This window comes from Aquarana catesbeiana, linkage group LG03, assembly GCF_042186555.1.
Source record: "Aquarana catesbeiana isolate 2022-GZ linkage group LG03, ASM4218655v1, whole genome shotgun sequence".
Classification (NCBI taxonomy): domain Eukaryota; kingdom Metazoa; phylum Chordata; class Amphibia; order Anura; family Ranidae; genus Aquarana; species Aquarana catesbeiana.
Window position 1 is genome coordinate 684,311,655 of NC_133326.1, and position 21,476 is coordinate 684,333,130.

Sequence of the window (21,476 nt, forward strand, 5' to 3'; positions counted from 1 at the left end):
CGTGTGTACGCGGCTTAACTGCGAATGCGGTTTTTGTTCAGGAAAAATCATACTTTCTGTAATGTGCATCGCAAAATCGAATGCAGCATTCGAAACACCAGTGTGTAAATCAAGCTAAATTTTTCTGAATTTTCATTTGAAATTTGTCGAACGCTTCTGGATTTCTATACGAATGTTGGAATACAATCTACTGGTGTATGGCCAGCTTTACTGGAACTATTGTAAGAGCAGAAAAAGCGAGCAATCACAGGAAGTGACAAGGCGAGCATTGCAGGGTACAGAGATGTGTAGATAGGCTGGCAGTAAACTGTATATAAGAAGAATTAGACCAGTTCACAGCAGAGCAGGAGAGACAGGCAGCAACAGAGGGGAGCAGAGACACAATTCACATGGTTGGGAAGATGGAGTGAGAAGAGAATGACAAGGGAGGAGGGAGTCATGGGCAGCAGAGAGAGAAAGGAAGTGTTAGGTAGGAGGAGTGTTGGAGGAGGGCATGGTGGAGGAGGAGGACTAGAGGTGGGGAATGACGTCAGGCATACTACGCACTTCAAATAAAGCAGCGAAATTTCCAGAGGAATCCTGCTCACCACAAGCCCCCTACTCCTACTTTATTTTCCTGCTCTTCCCACCCTTCTCTCTTCTGTCCTGGCCTCTCCCTGCATGCACCATCCTGAACCCTCTTCTGATTCTCTGCTGCCCACTCTGCACCCCTGACTCATCCTAACCTGTCCTGTCACCATCCCATCTGCTCCTCCATCCTTTTCTGTGCCTCCAAACTTCTCTTGTGTCATTGCTCTTCCCGCCACTCTGCATTCCTCATTCTGCTAACCAGGAAACCCAGCATTTCCGAAACTGCCTACCGTCTTAATCCTTTCTGCTTCTAGAATCTGCTATCCCTGTCATCCCTTTCTGTCCCCCCCTTCCTCTGGCATAGGACATCTACCCTTTACAAGGATCTTCTACAACCATCTCATTCCTCCTCATTCCATTTTTCATGCTGCACCTACCACACCCCCTCCATGCTTCAGTCCTTTTCCACCTACCTAAAATGTCCTTTCTTACATCTTCCTTCCCTTCCACTAAAAGGAACTTTCCCTGTCCTTCTACCAAAGCAGCCTTCTTCCCTTTTACCAAACCAGTCTTCCCCTTTTCACCAAACCCTGATTGCCCTTCTCTTCCATCAAACCTTCCTTCCACTTTCACCCAAATTTCCACCTTCTTCCCTTCTGCCAAGCCAGCCTTCCCCCTTCCACACACTGCCAGATCAACGGGTAGGCAAAGGAGACGGCCACCTTGAGCGCTTCAGCAGGATGGGGCGCAAAACAGGCACGACCTGCAACTTAAGCTGCTGAGGTAGATTACAGCTCACGGGAAGACGGGTGGGCCTTGGGCGCCAAAGGACCTGGTCTCAGCACTGCTTTCCCCAAACCCTTTTCCACTTCCCCTTCTTCTAAACAAGCCTTCTCTTTTCCACCAACCTTTTCCACTCTCTTCCACCAATGCCATCTCTCCCTTCCACCAAACTTTTCTACTCTCTTCCACTAATCCTACCTCTCCCTTCCACCAAACCTTTCCACTCTCTTCCACCAATTCATCTCTCCTTTCCACCAAACTTTTCTACTCTCTTCCACCAATCCCATCTCTCCCTTCCACCAAACCTTTCTACTCTATTCCACCAGTCCCATCTCTCCCTTCCACCAAACCTTTCTGCACTCTTCCACCAATCCCATCTCTACTTTCCACCAAACTTTTCTACTCTCTTCCACCAATCCCATCTCTCCCTTCCACCAAACCTTTCTACTCTATTCCACCAATCCCATCTCTCCCTTTCACCAAACCTTTCTGCACTCTACCACCAATCCCACCTCTCCCTTCCACCAAACTTTACTACTCTCTTCCACCAATCCCACCTCTCCCTTCCACCAAACTTTTCTACTCTCTTCCACCAATCCCATCTCTCCCTTCCACCAAACCTTTCTGCACTCTACCACCAATCCCACCTCTCCCTTCCACCAAACTTTTCTACTCTCTTCCACCAATCCCACCTCTCCCTTCCACCAAACTTTTCTACTCTCTTCCACCAATCCCATCTCTCCCTTCCACCTAAACCTTTCTGCACTCTACCACCAATCCCACCTCTCCCTTCCACCAAACTTTTCTACTCTCTTCCACCAATCCCATCTCTCCCTTCCACCTAAACCTTTCTGCACTCTACCACCAATCCCACCTCTCCCTTCCACCAAACTTTTCTACTCTCTTCCACAAATCCCATCTCTCTTCCACCAAACTTTTCTACACTCTTCCATTAATCCCACCTATCCCAGCTCTCTTTTCTGCTAAATTTTTCTACTTTCTTCCATCAGTCCCACCTCTTCTTTCCATCAACCTTTTCTACTCTCTTCCACCGACCCCACCTCACCTATCCACCAAACATTTTTTCATTCCACCAAACTTTTTTTACTCTCTCATTCCAACCCTACCTTCTGCTCCCATTCTTTCAAACCAGCTGCCTCCCTTCCCTTCTGCCAAGTCAACCTAACCCCTCTCTGTTCTCTAAATATTTCTCCTCTATCCTTGTCAAACCTCATTTCCTTTCCCAAAATATTCCTCCTCGTGTACCTAGAGCTAAACCTTCCTCTTCTCTTCCTTTCTGCCAATCCTTCATTTTTCTGTTTGCTCACCATCTTTTTTTTCTATGCTGTCATCCCCTCTTACCTCTCCATGCAAACCAAAGTACATATCTGTGTACCATAACACCCATCTGAAGATGCCACACGGGACATCGAGGAGGGGCAGACACAGGTGTGTACGCCCGGGGGATGGGGATCAGGGTCAAGGGCGTCAAGGTACAGCCTGCTAACCATATTGCATTGCAAAACAGGCCATGTACAGGATACCCTTGTATAATGTAGGTGGGGCTGAAGTTACAGGATACACTCCCTAGGCAGCTGCCTAGAGTGGCCATGTTCAGTGGAGGAGCCTAAATTAATTTACATATTATTACAAAGTATTTTTTTTCCAGTGGAAATAAATGTAAAACTACAGAGTGGCAGGAAAAAGTGGTGTGTATAGTTATGATTTGGCGCTTATTCTGAAAAAATAAGGATTACTACTGTAACTACAGCCCTGCCTTTTGAACTGTCAAATGATTGTAAAAAGCGTTCATATTGTGTATACTGTATGTTGTAAAAAAAATGTTGGAATTTGTTACGCGTCTTGTATACTGTCCATGATTATGGTTTTAATTACACCACGATCCAGTTATATGGTGGTATTGTCACAGTTTGAGTCTCATATGGCATAAATAGACCTCTATTATTTTTTTCTATAAGGGCTCATTTAGACAAGCAGCCAGGGGGGGCAGTAAAATCTAGTAGTTAAGCCGTGGTTTTACCGCCTTTTGGACAACCCACCTGGATGCTGACCAGCAGCCGCACAGGGCTGTGCTCATGCCGCAGTCACGATGCTTTGATTTATGGCAAAGCATCACATTGGGCAGGTATTACCCAAGCCAAGCATTTCTATGGAGCTGAGCCATACTGAGCCGCGACTGTATGTAGGGCACGTGACTGTGGCATTTTGGGGTTAAATCAGGCTGTAAGGAGGTGACATGTCACCTCCCCCCACGGATGGCTTTTTAAAGGGGAGGCGAGGGCTACCGTACCTGTGAACTGATATAGATTAGAGAGGAAGAGCGCTAAGGTAACCACAGATACACTATATTACCAAAAGTATTGGGACACCTGCCTTTACACGCACATGAACTGTAACGACATCCCAGTCTTAGTCCGTAGGGTTCAATATTGAGTTGGCCCAACCTTTACAGCTATAACAGCTTCAACTCTTCTGGGAAGGCTGTCCCCAAGGTTTAGGAGTGTGTCTATGGGAATGTTTGACCATTCTTCCAGAAGTGCATTTGTGAGGCCAGACACTGATGTGGATGAGAAGGCCTGGCTCGCAGTCTCAGCTCTAATTCATCCCAAATGTGTTTTATCGGGTTGAGATCAGGACTCTGTGCAGGCCAGTCAAGTTCCTCCACCCCAAGCTTTGTGTACTGGTCCAAATCATTTGGTGGAGGGGGGGATTATGGTGTGGGGTTGTTTTGCAGGGGTTGGGCTTGGCCCCTTAGTTCCAGTGAAGGGAACTCTTAAGGCGGCAGCATACCAAAACATTATGAACAATTTCATGCTCCCAACTTTGTGGGAACCGTTTGGGGATGGTCCCTTCCTGTTCCAACATGACTGTGCATCAGTGCACAAAACAAAGTCCATAAAGACACGGATGAGAGAGCTTGGGGTGGAGGAACTTGACTGGCCTGCACAGTCCTAACCTCAACCCGATAGAACACCTTTGGAATGAATAAGAGTAAAAGACTGCGAGCCAGGCCTTCTTGTCCAAATCAGTGCCTGACCTCACAAATGCACTTCTGGAAGAATGGTCAAACATTCCCATAGACACACTCCTAAACCTTGTGGACAGCCTTCCCAGAAGAGTTGAAGCTTTTAAAGCTGCAAAGGGTGGGCCAACTCAATATTGAACCCTACGGACTAAGACTGGGATGCCATTAAAGGTTATGTGTGTGTAAAGGCAGGCGTCCCAATACTTTTGGTAATATAGTGTATAAGAGGGCGATTGTAAGATCTGATGGTCTAATGATCATTTGCAGAACAATCAGTGCACACACGTGCATGCTCTTATTGCCAAAGCGTGGTATCCCCAGTCCGCCCCAAAATCAGCAGCAAATGCATAGCCATTACAGGGGAGTAGACAGAAGTCTGTTCGTGGCTTAAAGATGAACTGAACACTGGAAGCTGTACCCCAGAAAAAGCAGAGGGCAAGGGAGTAATCATCAGTATGGCCTGTAGTCTCTCTGCAGCTGACCTTTCCCCCTTTACTGATTTACCATGCCCTGTGTCTCTGTGTGGAGGCCGCCATCTTGGTAGAGGCAGGGCTATCCTTCCCCATATCAGAGCCTCCAGCAAGGAGAACAGTAGCAGCACAGTAGTGACACCATAGCTCCCAACTGTCCCTGGTTTTGAGGAACTGTCCCTGATTTGGAACAATGTCCCTCTGTCCCTCTTTCCTCCTCATCTGTCCCTCATTTTGGTCTGATCCATATAGTTGTATATAAAATGCACTTTTTATCTTTCAAAAAGTGTTTCCCAGTGCTAAACCTTTCATCCAATTTCTAAATTGCTGCATTTGTAAATTCCAGAAGCCAATATAAAGTAATAATAGTTGGGGGAAAAAAGAACTTGTGGGTTTAACTAATCATTTTTTTGGTACATTTCTCCTTTAAGGGGGCGTGGTAGGGGGTGTGTCCTATGCCTACATACTTTCGCTTATAGGTGTCCCTTGTTCTTTTCTCAAAAAGTTGGGAGGTTTGGTGACACCATCAAATCTGCTTGAAGTATAACTAAAGGCAAAACTTTTTTTTTTTTTAGTTTTGGATAGAGTGGAGAGGGATTAGAACACCTGTCAGTTTTTATCGCTGTCTGTGAACCCTCTCTAGTTGTCCTGTTTACAATTACCATCTAAAGTGAAATTAAAGAAAATCCCAAATGTTTGGGTTGTCCCCAGAGAAGTAATAGAGGGAAAATCTTCCAATAGGAGACACTAGTTCTGATGACCTAGGTGTCCCCAAGAGATTCCCTTAATTTGTAGGGATTTCCTCTCACTTCCTGTTTGGCTAAGGTACAGGAAGTGAAGAGAAATCTCTGCAATGGGACACACAATGCAAAAAAAAAAAAAAACCTGACAGGGGTTATAATCCTCCCCTATTCTGTCCAAAATGGAAAAAGAAAAAAAAAACGTTTTGCCTATAGTTCTACTTTAAACTGGCAATCGGAATCATAAACAGTGCTGCCTCCAGCCTTCCCTCCAGTCTAGCACAGTTGTAGAGGCTCCTGTACTGAAATGCATTACCCTGTTTTCACCGCACACTCTGAGCCTCTCACATTGTGCATTAGATGCTGCACTAAAACAGTTAGAGGCTACCTCATTTCCTGGCTGAAGGATGTCCATCTAGCTCTTTCCTCTCCAGCCTGACTGTCCCTGTTCCACTCCTTTCATTCACTGGGTTTCATTTCTTTCAACTGATGGTGCTTGCATCAGGACTGATGCAGGCAGGATGCCATGATGCTTGCAAGATGGAAATTCCTCCTGCCAGCCATGATCTGCCTGAATTACATAGAGAAGCGCAGAGATCCAGTGACAACATCAATGGGTCTAAAATAAGAGGGGGTAGAGGGGAACCAGGCAAGGCAAATTATAAGAATATTCCGAACCTTTTTTTACATTTTGGATGGAGTGTAGAGGGGTTAGAAGCCCTGCCAGGTTTTTATTGACACATAGGTTACCTAGTTCGATTGCAAAAAGAGACCAGTCCATCTAGTTCAACTGAGAAAAAAAAATAATAATAAAATAAATAAATCAATAAAAAAAATCTCCATATGGAGAACCATATACCAGGGATCCTCAAACTACGGCCCTCCAGCTGTTGCGGAACTACACATCCCATGAGGCGTTGTAAAACTCTAACATTCACAGACATGACTGGGCATGATGGGAATTGTAGTTCCTGAACAACTGGAGGGCCGTAGTTTGAAGACCCCTGCCCTATACCCACAGTTAATCCAAAGGAAGGCAAAAAATGTTTTGATTGGAGTTGGGCTATTGGACCCACAAAATTTTGTCCACCATTGTTTTAGGAGAAAGCTAGAGCCCGCTAGGACCTATGGACCAGAGGCTTTGGAATCAGGAAAGAGAACTCCAACCTGTAGTAAAAAAAAAATAGAGCCAATCACCATTCCAATCATCTGTCTTCCTTGGCCACTTCTAGGGTCCTTGAATTTTTGGATGCCTCCTTCCAATATCTTCCAGACACCTCTCCTGTGACTTCCCCAGACTAGACCCCAAAAAGGACAGAAGTCCCTCAGTCAGCTATGGAAAAGTTCAGCAGAATAGCCCCCCCGAGCTAGCATAGCTGAGACCTCGAGAAGAAGAACTTGAGAAGCAGAAAAGCACAGCTGGACTGCCCAGAAGGCTGGGATCTCCTTCTCCTCCTGGACAGGACAAGGCAGCTCCAGGCGCCACACTATTTATGCTCACTCCCAGCCACCATCTGGGCACCCGCCCCAAGGGAATGGCTGGAACTGCATAAATATTCAGCTGCTGATTTGATTCTGCCAACCCACTACTTTTCTAGAACCCTCCAGAAGACAGGGGTTAACAGTCAATCCTGTAACCAGTGAGACACAGAACAGACCAAAATAATCACAAGCAGCTCAACTGATTACAGTAGAGCTAATAACTAAATTTACCTACACTAGCACCTCTCTAGAAGGGTGCTACAGTTGGTAAATAAACTGAATCTGTCTTGAGCCTGCTGTAAGCCCCTGTACAGATGGCAAAAGGCAGGGTAGGCAACGTAAACCAATTAGGCTGGCTGCACTGCACTCTGGAACAGCGGAGGGGTGATCTCTGTGTCCTGCTGCTCCTTCATTATCCAGTGTCAGGTTGGGACAGGCCCTAGACTAGGCTGTATTGCTTACTTTTAGTGTAGTCTGCAGAGAGATTTAAGGGTGTGCAGGACCTGACTTTAGTATCTGGCCAGGGTACCTAGACCACAAAACTGAGCAGAGTTTCAAATTATCCTTTGTTAGATAGGGCAGTTCACATATTTTTACCTATGCCTATAGGGTTCCCCTGGAATCTCAGCTTTAAAGTGTATCCATATTCATTAAAAAAATGGAAATGGGATGGAGTGTTAAGGGTTAGAACCCCTGTTTTTATTGGTGTCTGAATTCCCACTGAGGACATAGGCCCTCTCTATTTGTCCTGATGCCCATTGTGTCTAGGACAGTGTTGCCAACCTACCAGATTGAAATTTACTGACACAACACCCAAAATTTACTGGCACAGCCACGTTTTTACTTGCATTTCCAAAAGTTACAAAATTACAGTTGTAAGTGCAAATCTCAGTATTTAGGCTGCAAACAAGTACAATATGCAATTAGAAATGTGATTTAAGGTCGATATTAAGGCAAAAAATATATTTCCTATTTCATTTTCGATATAGTAAGTAAGTAGCTCAGGGACAGGACTCAGGAGGGCAAAAAATTAGAATTGGTGACACACGCACATGAAAGACACTCACAGTGACACTGACAGCAGTGTGCAGCAGCACAGATCACTGACACGACACAGTGTCACAGTGACAGTCTCTATCCATGCCAGGTGGTCCTTTCAGTCCCCTCCAGTCCAAACAGCATTGACAGTCCCACTCCCGACTTGTCTTGCTCCCCATCCCACAGACCCGCACACGAGGCTCTGGCCACTCTGCTTGGCTCCCTTGCACCATGACATCACATGACATCCTCAAGCACAGTCTCCGCCAGACCCGCCCCCCACTGGTACCACCAGAACGCAATGTAGCAGGTACTTGGATGGTCGTGGCCGGCTCCGGACCTGAGCTGCACTTGCCCAGTTCCGAGCCAAGCGCCACGGCCATATCTTTTACTGGCAACCCTTTCCTCTTACTGGCAGGAGAAAAGTGCCTGTTTTTTACTGGCTGCCAGTAAAAATACTGACGGTTGGCAACACTGGTCTAGAACAGAAAGTGATGCTTCATGTACCTGGTGCTGACTGAGTAGACAAGGAGAAGACCTCCTGTCCAACACCCCTGGAAGTGTTGACTTGCAAGGACACAAGTGGTAGTGTTACAGGCAGTACCGAATCTGTCAAGGTTCTCAGGTAATATGGACCACGCAACTGTAGACCACTGAGCAGGGACCAGACCCAGGAACGCCGTGGAACCAGAGCAGGTGATAGGAACGTGGCCAAGGAATAACCTCCTGTGCTTCAGTGTGGTGCTTAGGGACTTGATGAACTCTCCACTCGACTGGCTTACAAATAAAAAGCAACGCATTATGCTCCCCCCCTCAGGACTGTGGGCATCTTTCCTAATACTAGAAAACAACAACAAAGATAGGGCGCACCAACCTAGCCCATTACCAAAATACAATTTTATTAAATAAAAATACAAGTATTAAACTCACAAGCACATGAAATGTACAAGCGTATCAAGAAATGCAAATGAGACCACTTCCAGGTCCACAGTGCTCAACTGATGGCATATGAAGACCCAGGGCCGGGACAAGGGGTGGGCAGGATGGGCGGCTGCCCTGGGGACTGTGGTATCATGGTGAGGTGGGGGGGGCACAAGGAGATTGGGGGGGGGGTTTGTGTTGGAATGGGGAATTTTGGGGGGCGGCAGGGGGTAGTATTGTTCTAGGAGGGGAAATTTTTGGGGGGGTGCTAAGAGTGGTGATTTAGGGGGATTTGTGTTGGGAGGGGGCATTTGTGCTGGGAGATGGGGGAATTTGAAGTAGGTGGAGATAGAGCTGCACAATTAATCGTCAAGAATCGTTATCGTGATTAATCGTCAAGAATCGTTATTGCGATCTTGACTAAAGTGTTTCACAATTCTTTCAATGCAAAGAATTCTCTTTGCTCTTCTGAAGCCACAGCCCTCAAAAGAAAGGAAGAGAAAAAACAGACCGTCTGCCAAGAAACAAAACATTCCTTATCAGTTGAACTTAAAGAGGAGGGCCCATTAAAAAAAAAAAAAATTAAAAGTCAGCAGCTACAAATACTGCAGCTGCTGACTTTTAATTGGACACTTACCTGTCCCAGGGACCAGCGATGCGGGGGATCGAAGCCCCGCTCGTCTCCCCCTCTGTTCGGCGGTGCCGGCATTGCAACTGTGGGCGCCGGGCTGTGGCTTCACAGTCTGGCACCCACTGCGCATGCGCGAGCGGCGCCGCGCGCCGTGATTGGCCGCTCGGTCACCTGGGACCTGTAATGGGTCCCAGATGATTGACAAGTGGGAGGGAACAGAGCCGAGTCCTTCCTGTGCCGAGGGGAAGTGATGTCACCAGCCCAGGCACTGAAAGAGGCAGACTACGAGGGACCCCCTAGCAACAGGCATTTAGAGGTAAGTTAAAAAAAAAAAAAATTTCCAAATGTTTTTTTTTTATTTATTTTTTAGGCACAGTCATGCATTTTTTTTTTTTTTTTTTTTTAGGGTGGAACACCACTTTAAGTATAAACATTGTAACAATTTGTCAATGGAATAGACTTCCTGTGTAAGTGAAAAAAGTTTAACCACTTAAACACTAAACCTTTTTCTGACATTTGTTGGTTTCAAGTTAAAATCATTTTTTTTTTTTTTTGCTAGAAAATTACTTAGAACCCCCAAACATATATATTTTTTTAGTATACACCCTAGAGAATAAAATGGTGGTTGTTGCAATATTTTATGTCACGCTGTATTTGCGCAGTGGTCTTTCAAATGCAATTTTTTTGGAAAAAAAATGACTTTAATGAATTAAAAAAAAAAAATCTAACCAGTAAAGTTAGCCCATTTTTTTTTGTATAATGTGAAAGATTTTACGTCGCGAGAATCGTGAGAGAATCGAGATCCTTTTATCCTAAGCAAAAAAATTGTGATTCTCATTTTGGCCAGAATCGCGCACCTCTAGGTGGAGACGATGTGTACTAGGTGGGAACATTTTAGGGGTAGAGGATTTGTGCTAGGAGATGTGAATTTTTTGGGGGTGGGGGGGGGCATTTGAGCTGGGGGGATTTGGGGGCAAAGATTTGTGCCGAGAGGAGGGATTTCAGCAGGGGGGGGGCAGATTTGTATTGGGAGGAGGGGAAATTTATGCTTAGAAGGTAAGCATGCAGATGAGTGCTCAGTGTTTTTGTGGGGGGATTTTTGCTGACACGATTCTCATACATCTTGAAGGGGGGGGGGGGGGTTTGTTTGGCATGTTTGCCCGAGGCTCTAGATGACCTTGTCCCGCCACTGGGAAAACCTCATAGCATTAAAAACGTCTTGAGGGTCAAGCCCTCTTCCTCAGAGGCTCCTGATGATTCTGAGGAAAAGGGCTTGACCCTTGAAACGTGTATGCCGCTTTGAACGTTGTGAGGTTTTCTCATGCCATCAGTTGACTGTGTACCTGGAGGCAGTCTCATTTGCATTTTCTGTTACGCTTGTGTATGTCATGCGTTTGTGAGTATAATACTTCTCGTATATATATTTGATGAAATTGTATTATGGCAATGCGCTAGGTCGGTGTGCCCTCTCTTTGTTGTAGTTTTCTAGATAGGAATGTGGAGAGGACACAAGCCAAGGTCAGTAACATTCAAGTAGCAAGGTACCAGCTCAGGAGTATAAGGTTTGGAGCCGAGGTTGGTAATGGCCAGGCAGCCAGGAAGTATAAGGTGGAAGGCAGTAAGCAAAGTCAAGTAAGTAGGCGGGATGAGGTGACGACCAGTGAGCAGAGGTCCAAGAGGAGGCCACAAAGCAAGCCAGGTTGTACACTGGAAGGCAAGACAGCGGGTCAGGTCACAAATAACGGGAATTAGCTGAAGACCACTTGGCAAGCTCTCCATTTATTTAGGCAGTTGGGCACCAACACAAGTGCTGAGCGTGCATGCCTGTCCAGTGTTCACTCTATGCATATGCTGTAATATGTGCAGGACACTGGAACAAACCAGACCTTCCTTACACATTGGTACAGAAAAAGAGGGGAACGTTTCCAATGGTGACAGCCGTGTAAAAGGAGAGACTTACTTTCACATCTTGACGTGCCATTGGACACAGAAAACAAAAAAGTTAACAGACAGGATTTCTGACTGTTTGTTACTGTAGTCCCATACACACTGGGCATTAAGCCAAGTGCATGGGGCTTCAGTGTTCAGCTGTGGGCAGAAGGCACAGGTGGCCCATCCAGCCCTTCAAGTTCTGCTGGCATCCTGTCAAATTCTATAGGAAGCCGACAGCTGCCGAGGTTGGATGGGGCTAGAATGTGCCCCTAATGATAAGAACATTTAGGGTGTATGTGTACAGGGACGAATTCTGGGAATTCAAAAGCCTGTCCTTAATACAGCCCTGTTCCGTGACGGTTTCCCGTACCACATTCACATTGCACATCTGCAGCAGGTGTCAGTTCAAAGTTAAGGACACCCCAAACACAAGTCCCAGACTTCGCTCATTTGCCCGCACCAGATGGCATAGTGCAAATGTACCATGCGATCCGGTTGCAGCGTGTTTCCAAAAAGCAGTAGATGCGCTACTTTTGGTGTGGTGCGATTTCAGCCCATTCAAAGTGAATAGGCTGAAATTGCACTGCATAGAACTGCATGTGAATAGCACAGAAACACGCAGCGCAATCCTGTGCCATTCACATGTAGCTCCTAGTGTGAATGGCCCCTAAACGTCAGAGCTGATGACTGGTGGGGCAAAACTCAAGAAGAAGCAGGAGAAGTGGAAGAAGGACAGATCCCCAGAATGAATGAAGTGGAAGCAGGGAGATTCTTGCACTGTAGGTCCTCTGGTACAGCTTCCTCTCCAGCCAGGACAACGTTAAGCAGCGTAGGAGTGATATCACCAAATCTCACTCTAAATCTAGTGAGACCAGTCAGAGGCAGCAGTTCCTGAGATCTCACAATGCAGATACTGTATACAGCTATGAGGCTGTAGTTACAGAAGTGCCTAGGTGTACCCACATGCCAGGACGTGCACTGCTACATTCTAGAAGGAATGCAAATGGAAAGGAAGGCAAATGGTAAATCTTTTAGGGTACTGCTTAGGCACAATTATTACTTCTAGATGTTCCCTATAACGCTGCAAATCTCCACTTTTTAAAGTGTAACTAAAGGCAAAACTTTTTTTATTTTAGTTTTGGATGGAGTGGGGAGGGATTAGAGGACCTGTCAGGTTTTATTGTTGTCTGTGCCCCCGTTAAGGTGATTCACTCTCTTTATTGTGTCCTGTTTACCATTATCAGTGAAAGCGAAAGAAAATCCCACATTTTTGGGCTGTCCCCAGAAAAGTAATAGAGGGGAAATCTTCCAATGGGGACACTAGTTGTGGTGACCTGGGGGGCCCCCCAAGGAATTCCCTTAATTTGCAGGGATTTCCTTTCACTTCCTGTTTCGCTACGGGACATAAAGTGAAGGGAAATCTCCACAATGGGACACAGCTGGCAAAGAAAAAGTCTGACAGGGGTTATAAGTTATATATATAAGTTTGGCCTATAATTCTACTTTAAGTTCAGTTCCACTTTAAGCCTATCGCATTTATGAAGGTATTATGGTGGCATTATGTAGCTGGGTGGTGGCAATCTGAGACCATATGGCGGTTTTATGAAATGAGGTGGTGACATTATGAGACCATCATTGTGAAGTTGGGTGGTTGCATATCAGACAAAATTGTGACATTAAAAAACTATATGGTGGTTTTATAAAGTTGGGTGGTCATATTGACAGATGGTGGCATTATAAACCCATACAGTCGCATAATGAAGTGGGATTGTGGCATTACAAGACTATATGGTGGCACAGTGAGAATATTAATTGGTAATATGAAACTGTATGGTGGCATTATGAATCTATATGATCTTACTATGAGACTACTTGGTGATAATATAAGACTGGATGCTGATATTATTAAACATTATGGTGGTATTATGAACCATAATAATGGCACGATGAGACAATATGGTGGTATTATGAAGCTGGTTGGTGGCAATTTGAGACCATATGTTGGTATAATGAAGTGAGGTGACAACATTATGAGACTTCACAGTGGCATTATTTGGGTGATTATATTATTGGACAAAATTGTGGCACTGTAAGACTATATGGTGGCATTATGAAGTTGGGTGGTCATATTATGAGACCATATGGTGGAATTATAAGACTATATGGTGACAATATGAAGCAGGTTGATTGCATTTTGAGACCTTATGGTGGGAATATGAGCATATATAGTGGTAGTATGAAGCTGGATGGTAGAATTATGAGTATATATGTATGTACACTGTATTGCCAAAAGTATTGGGACGCCTGCCTTTCCACGCACATGAACTTTAATGGTATCCCAGTCTTAGTCCATAGAGTTCAATAATGAGTTGGCCCACCTTTTGCAGCTATAGCAGCTTCAACTCTTCTGGGTAGGCTGTCCACAAAGTTTAGGAGTTTGTCTTTGGGAATATTTCACCATTCTTCCAGAAGCGCATTTGTGAGGTCAGGCACTGATGTTGGACGAGACTGGCTCACAGTCTCCACTCTAATTCATCCCAAAGGTGTTCTATTGGGTTGAGGTCGCTCATCCATGTCTTTATGGACCTTGCTTTGTGCACTGGTGCGTAATCATGTTGGAACAGGAAGGGGCCATCCCCAAACAGTTTCCACAAAGTTGGGAGCATGAAATTGTCCAAAATGTCTTGGTATGCTGACGGCTTAAGCGTTCCCTTTACTGGAACTAAGGGGCCAGGGCCAACCCCTGAAAAACAACCCCACACCATAATCCCCCCTCCACCAAATGATTTGGACCAGGGCACAAAGAAAGGTCCATAATAACATGGATGAGCAAGTTTGGGGTGGAGGAACTTGACTGGCCTGCACAGAGTCCTGACCTCAACCCGATAGAACAAATTTGGGATGAATTAGAGTGGAGACTGCGAGCCAGGCCTTCTCGTCCAACATCAGTGCCTGACTTCACAAATGCACTTCTGGAAGAATAGTCAAACATTCTCATAGGCACACTCCTAAACCTTGTGGACGGCCTTCCCAGAAGAGGTGAAGCTGTTATGACTGCAACGGGTGGTCCAACTTAATATTAAACCCTACGGATTAAAACTGGGATACCATTAATGTTCATGTGTGTGCAAAGGCAATACTTTTGACAATATAGTGTATGTGGTGACATTACATAGCTGTGTCAGCCCCTGTAGACTATATGGAACTGTGAAGCTGGGTGGTGGCAATCTAAAAATAGTGTTGAAAGTTTACAGTATGGTGGCATTATGAGGCTTTCATACCAGCTTTTGGCAAGGTGTGGTGGCAGTGGGTGATAAGGCGGCATTACAAAGCTAGGTAATGGCCTTGTGAAATTATATGCAGACATTTTTGTTGCATTCTCCATATTATGTAATAAATTAAAAATTGCACACGCAGAGCTGGCTACTCAAGTACAGGAACTTCATCATCGGCATGCCAGAGAAAGCTTTAGATGGTATAAACCTCATTGGGCTTGAATTGAGATTGCTTGGACTTTCTATGCAAGGTCTGAGTGAAGAGATGCACTGGGCCAAAGGGATCATTACACACATCCATGATGGTTGGACACTGTGCTGTTCTACCCCATCTTTAACATTGCATGCCCCCTTACTGGGAGAGTGTTTACAGCATTGGTCAATGGAGCCTGCGAAGCATGGGTGCCAGACAATCAATCTCCTGCCTCCAGCACCTTGGAGATCCTCGTAAGTCCAACTCTCCAGCTACTGCGCACTATGAGTTATGGGTGGACCATCCATAATTATGAACTAACTGGACAGACGAGACAGAACAGTTGGGGCCTCATTACCCGGAGAGCACATATCGCTCCCCAAAATAAGTCATTTTCAAATTCCATTGATATCAGGGGTGACAACGCTCTAACTGTGTCTCCTGGCTGTACTCCTGTGATGCCACATGGGCTTCACATGGAGATTGCAAGCAGCCCTTTCAACATAGATTACAAAAGCACAGTCCACTGATATCACCATCAGGAAAACTGGCCTTAGAAATGCCATGCAGCCACCGCTGAAGTGCATGTAGGCAGGAAGCGGCTGCATAGAGACTGTAGGAGATCAGCAGCACTGAGATGTAACAAAAAATTGAAAACAGGATTTTATTTTTAAAGATGGCAAGTTGAAGTTTTCATGATACACCAGCCATTCTCATCAAGGGTTCCTCCAGAGGATGCTAGGGGTTCCTTGCTTTGTGGCTGATTGACCTTCCATTTGATGGCAGCTGCAAATTTCCACATGGCAGAGCCAGCTGCATGATTCCAAGGATCTTTTTAGCTGATAGTAAGGGTGGTATTTTGACCACCAATATAAATGGGACATTATTCCCACTGGCCACCAATGTAAGGGACATTCTTCCCTCTGATCACCAATGTAAGGAACAGTCTTCCCACTGACCACCAACGTAAGGAGCCTTCTTCCCACTGACCACCAACGTAAGGAGCCTTCTTCCCACTGACCACCAACGTAAGGAGCCTTCTTCCCACTGACCACCAATGTAAGGAGCCTTCTTCCCACTGACCACCAATGTAAGGAGCCTTCTTCCCACTGACCACCAATGTAAGGAGCATTTTTCCCACTAACTACCAATGTAAGCAACATTCTTCCCACTGACCACCAGCGTAAGGAACAATCTTCTCAATGACCAACATTGTAAGATGCATTATTCCCACTGGCCACCAGCATAAGGGGCATTTGTCCCCACTGGTGACCAATGTAAGGAGCATTCTTCTCACTGACCACCAATGTAAGGAGCATTCTTTCCACTGACCCCCAATGTACAGAACATTCTTCCCACTGACCACCAGCGTAAGGAACATTCTTCTCAATGACCACCATTGTAAAATCAAAAGCATTATTCCCACTGGCCACCAGTGTGAGGGACATTTGTCCCCACTGGTGACCAATTTAAGGAGCATTCTTCCCACTGACCACCAATGTAAGGAGCGTTCTTTCCACTGACCCCCAATGTAGAGAACATTCTTCCCACTGACCTCCAATGTAAGGAGCATTCTTTCCACTGGCCACTAAAGTAAGGAACATTCTTCCCACTGACCACCAATGTAGAGAGCATTCTTCCCACTGACCACCAATGTAGAGAGCATTCTTCCCTCTGACCACCAATGTAAGGAGCATTCTTTCCGCTGACCACCAATGTAGAGAACATTCTTCCCACTGACCGCCAGCGTAAGGAACATTCTTCTCAATGACCACCATTGTAAGTGGCATTATTCCCACTGGCCATCAGCATAAGGGGCATTTGTCCCCACTGGTGACCAATGTAAAGAGCATTCTTCCCACTGACCACCAATGTAAGGGCCACTTTTCCCACTGACCCCCAGTAAATCGGTTTAAGCAGGGGTTCCTCAAGAGCTGAATAATATTGGAAGGGTTCCTCTGGTGTAAAAAGGTTCAGAAAGGCATTTTGTCTTGATATACAAGTAGCGTCATGTCACAACTGAGTGTAAAACAGAACAGAGGCGCCTCTACGTTTAGCAATATGGTTACATTTAACAGCTTGCCAACTGCCTTGCGTACATTTACGTTGGCAGAATGGCACGGGCAGGCAAAGCAACGTATATGTACATGTATGTATATGTACATGTATGTTGCTTTGTACTTGCCCCATAGTGGGCGCGCGTGTGCCGCCGGCGGGGTGCATGCGTGCCCGCTGCGGTCACCGTGACCCTGCCCGCGGGACCCTCAGACTCGATGTCCGCCGGTGTCCCGCGATCGGGTCTCAGGACGGCAGAACGGGGGGATGCCTTTGTAAGCAAGGCATCTCCCTGTTCTGCTTAGTGACACAACACTGATCGTCTGCTCCCTCTCATCGGGAGCAGCGATCAGTGACATGTCACAGTAAGCCCCGCCCCCTAACAGTTAGAATCACTCTCTAGGACACACTTAACCCCTTCCTCGCCCCCTAGTGGTTAACCCCTTCACTTCCAGTGTCATTCACACAGTATTCAATGCATTTTTATAGCATTAAACGCTGTATAAATGACAATGGTCCCAAAATAGTGTCAAAAATGTCTGATGTGTCTGCCATAATGTTGCAGTCAAGATAAAAATTGCAGATCGGCGCCATAACTAGTAAAAAAAAGTAATAGTAAAAATGCCATAAACTACCCCCTATTTTGTATTATTATTGTGATTTTTTTTACCAAAAATATGTAGAAGAGTATTTTTCGAAAAAAAAAAAAAGTCAGATGAGGCATACACACGCGATTGGAATAGATGATGAAAAGCTTCCGTCTGACTTTTTGTGTCGGACATTCCACTCGTGTGTACCCGGCATTAGGGCCCTTTCACACTGGGGTATTCAGCTGCTAGCGGGGCGTTTTTATCCCCCGCTAGCGTCCGAGAAAGGGTTCAAAACCACCACAAAGCGCCTCTGCAGAGGCGCTTTGCCGGCGGTATAGCCGCGCTGTCCAATTGATTTCAATTGGCAGGAGCAGTATACACTCCGCTCCTTCACCGCTCCGAAGATGCTGCTAGCAGGACTTTTTTTCCCATCCTGCTAACGCGCCGCTCCAGTGTGAAAGCCCCCAGGGCTGGAGGCAAAGCAGCGGCACTTTCGGGTCGGTTTGCAGGCGCTATTATTAGCGCAATAGCGCCTGCAAACCGCCCCAGTGTGAAAGGGCCCTTGAAGGCACCTCTCTTCTCTTTTATACTCTGTAGCTCAGGGGTAGACAACCCCTGAGCTACAGTGTGCTGAAAAATATTTTCAAAGAAATTGAGTGTGCCGATTTTATAACAAAAAAATGTCAACTTCACACTCTCAATCACGAAAAGGAGTTTTTATAAAGTAAATGCTGTAAACTACTTTAGTAGTGAGAAATTAACATCCTGCACTCTCACGCCTCAGATCAGCCCCAATTTGTGCAACTCCACACCTCAGATCACTGTCCCCCCTGCAAATCTGCCCCACCACTGTAACCCCCTGCACATCTGCCCCACAACTGTGCTACCCTGTACATCTGCCCCACCACTGTAACCCCCTGCTTTTCTGTCCCACCGCTGAACCCCCTTGTCATCTCTCCAACCACTGTACCTTCTGCATATCTGCCCCACCACTGTACGCCCTTGCTCTTCTGTCCCACCACTGTACGCCCTTGCTCTTCTGTCCCACCACTGTACGCCCTTGCTCTTCTGTCCCACCACTGTACGCCCTTGCTCTTCTGTTCCACCACTGTACGCCCTTGTTCTTCTGTCCCACCACTGTACGCCCTTGTTCTTCTGTCCCACCACTGTACGCCCTTGCTCTTCTGTCCCACCACTGTACGCCCTTGCTCTTCTGTCCCACCACTGTACGCCCTTGTTCTTCTGTCCCACCACTGTACGCCCTTGCTCTTCTGTCCCACCACTGTACGCCCTTGCTCTTCTGTCCCACCACTGTACGCCCTTGCTCTTCTGTCCCACCACTGTACGCCCTTGTTCTTCTGTCCCACCACTGTACGCCCTTGTTCTTCTGTCCCACCACTGTACGCCCTTGTTCTTCTGTCCCACCACTGTACGCACTTGCTCTTCTGTCCCACCACTGTAACCCCCCCTGCTCATCTGCCCCCTCAATGTACCCCTTTTCTCATCTGCCCCACCACAGTACCTCCCTGCACATCTGCTCCACCACTGTACCCCCATGCTCTTCTCTCTCACTACTAAATCACCTTCTCATCAGTCCTAACACTGAACCCGTCTACTCTTCTGCCACACCACTGTAACCCGCTTTCTCATCTAAAGTTAACTAGTAAGTGACTGAGCTTAGGATCCTTACTAGGTATGCAGCCTCCCCTGATATAGCTCCCCAAAAGGGGTCTATAAATATATGAGTATGATGAAAAGGGGGTTGTGGCGCTCCCTAGTGTGCGTATAAGTGGCCAGTAGTGGTGCGTACCTTAAATGGTGTAGTATACCAGACAATAATAAATAATTACTATGTGTACAGGCTGTTATACAACATGAATGAATATAGTGCTCTAATATGTAAGCAGTGCTTGATAGTAATATACCAATCACTGGATCAGCAGTAGCCCATCAAAATCAGAAATAACCACACAAAAAGGGCCATACATGAGCATAATTATCTGCTATGAATAAAGTGAGCTCTAAGCAAGCCCCACTCAAATACCGTGATTCCACTAACATGATTCATGAAAAAAAGGTTTTCTTAAAGTAAATCCCAAATAATAGTCCATATACTTTCACACAAAGTGTTAATTCACATGTGGTGGTTTGGGTGTTTGCAAAAAACAAACTTTTTAGTGGATAAAGAAAACAATTTTATATATAAAAGATACATGTATATATATGAAAAAAAAAGGAGAAAAAAGTGTTCATAAATAAATGTGCAGCTGGTAGTCCATGTAATATGCTGAATCTTCACTTGGAATAAGTAACACAAAAATGGTGACTTTTAGGTGTTTTCAAAGGATCCTCTCGAGACTTTGTGCTTCTCCTCCAGGGTCCCCACTCACCAGATCCACTCACCCCCCACAGGGGTAGTACGCTTTTGATTGTAACCACTGAGGTCGCTTCCACCATCCTAGCTGATCGGGTGCCTGGGGTATCCTTCCTTTCTCCAGGTGCTTTGTGATATGATCTGTAGTAGGTTCCTCCAAAGGTCGCCAAGTTCCTTTCCTGCAGTCACTGCAACTGAAAAACACTCCATGGGGGGCTCATTGCCTGCTCAAAGGCCTCATTCTGGAGAATTATAGCTCCTGATATCCAAGCCTCATTCTGAAAAAAACTTGCACTCCCCTTGGAGTGTTTTGCAGACCCTGGAGGGGGGAGCACAAAGTCACGAGAGGATCCTTTGAAAACACCTAAAAGTCACCATTTTTGTGTTACTTATTCCGAGTGAAGATCCAGCATATTACATGGACTACCAGGTGCACATTTATTTATGAACACTTTTTTCTCCTTTTTTTTTTTTCATATATATACATATATCTTTTATATATAAAATTGTTTTCTTTATCCACTAAAAAGTTTGTTTTTTGCAAACACCCAAACCACCACATGTGAACTAACACTTTGTGTGAAAGTATATGGACTATTATTTGGGATTTACTTTAAGAAAACCTTTTTTTCATGAATCACGTTAGTGGAATCACGGTATTTGAGTGGGGCTTGCTTAGAGCTCACTTTATTCATAGCAGATAATTATGCTCATGTATGGCCCTTTTTGTGTGGTTATTTCTGATCTTGATGGGCTACTGTTGATCCAGTGATTGGTATATTACTATTACATATCAACATATTAGAGCACTATATTCACTCGTGTTGTATAGCAGCCTGTACACATAGTATTTATTTATTATTGTCTGGTATACTACACCATTTAAGGTACACACCACTACTGGCCACTTATACGCACAATAGGGAGCGCCACAACCCCCTTTTCACCATACGCTTTCTCATCTGTCTCACCTCTGCACCCCCCTGCTCTCCTGCCCCACCACTGTTCCCCCTGCTCATCTGTCCCACCAATACACCTCCTTTCACATCTGCCCCACTTCTCTACCCCCCCTGCTTTTCTGTCCCACCACTGAACCCCCTTCTCATCTGTCCCTACGCTGAACCCCCTTCTCATCTGTTTCTACGCTGAACCCCCTTCTCATCTGTCCCTACGCTGAACCCCCTTCTCATCTGTCCCTACGCTGAACCCCTTTCTCATCTGTCCCTACGCTAAACCCCCTTCTCATCTGTCCCTACGCTGAACCCCCTTTTCATCTCTTCCACCACTGTACCTCCCTGCACATCTGCTCCACTGCTGTACCCTCTTCTCATCTATGATATGTGTGATATGCAGAGTGGTGAAAGGAAGCAGAGATG

General features: G+C 45.8%; 1 protein-coding gene across 1 annotated transcript in view; it reads left to right on the plus strand.

The window, feature by feature from the left end:
- Window positions 1–510: 510 nt before the first annotated feature.
- Window positions 511–21,476, plus strand: part of KDM6B (lysine demethylase 6B) — a gene marked incomplete in the record, with an annotated part of 211,095 nt that continues 190,129 nt past the window's right edge. Inside the window, 2 exon segments of the mRNA XM_073622983.1 lie at window positions 511–1,353; window positions 2,735–2,846.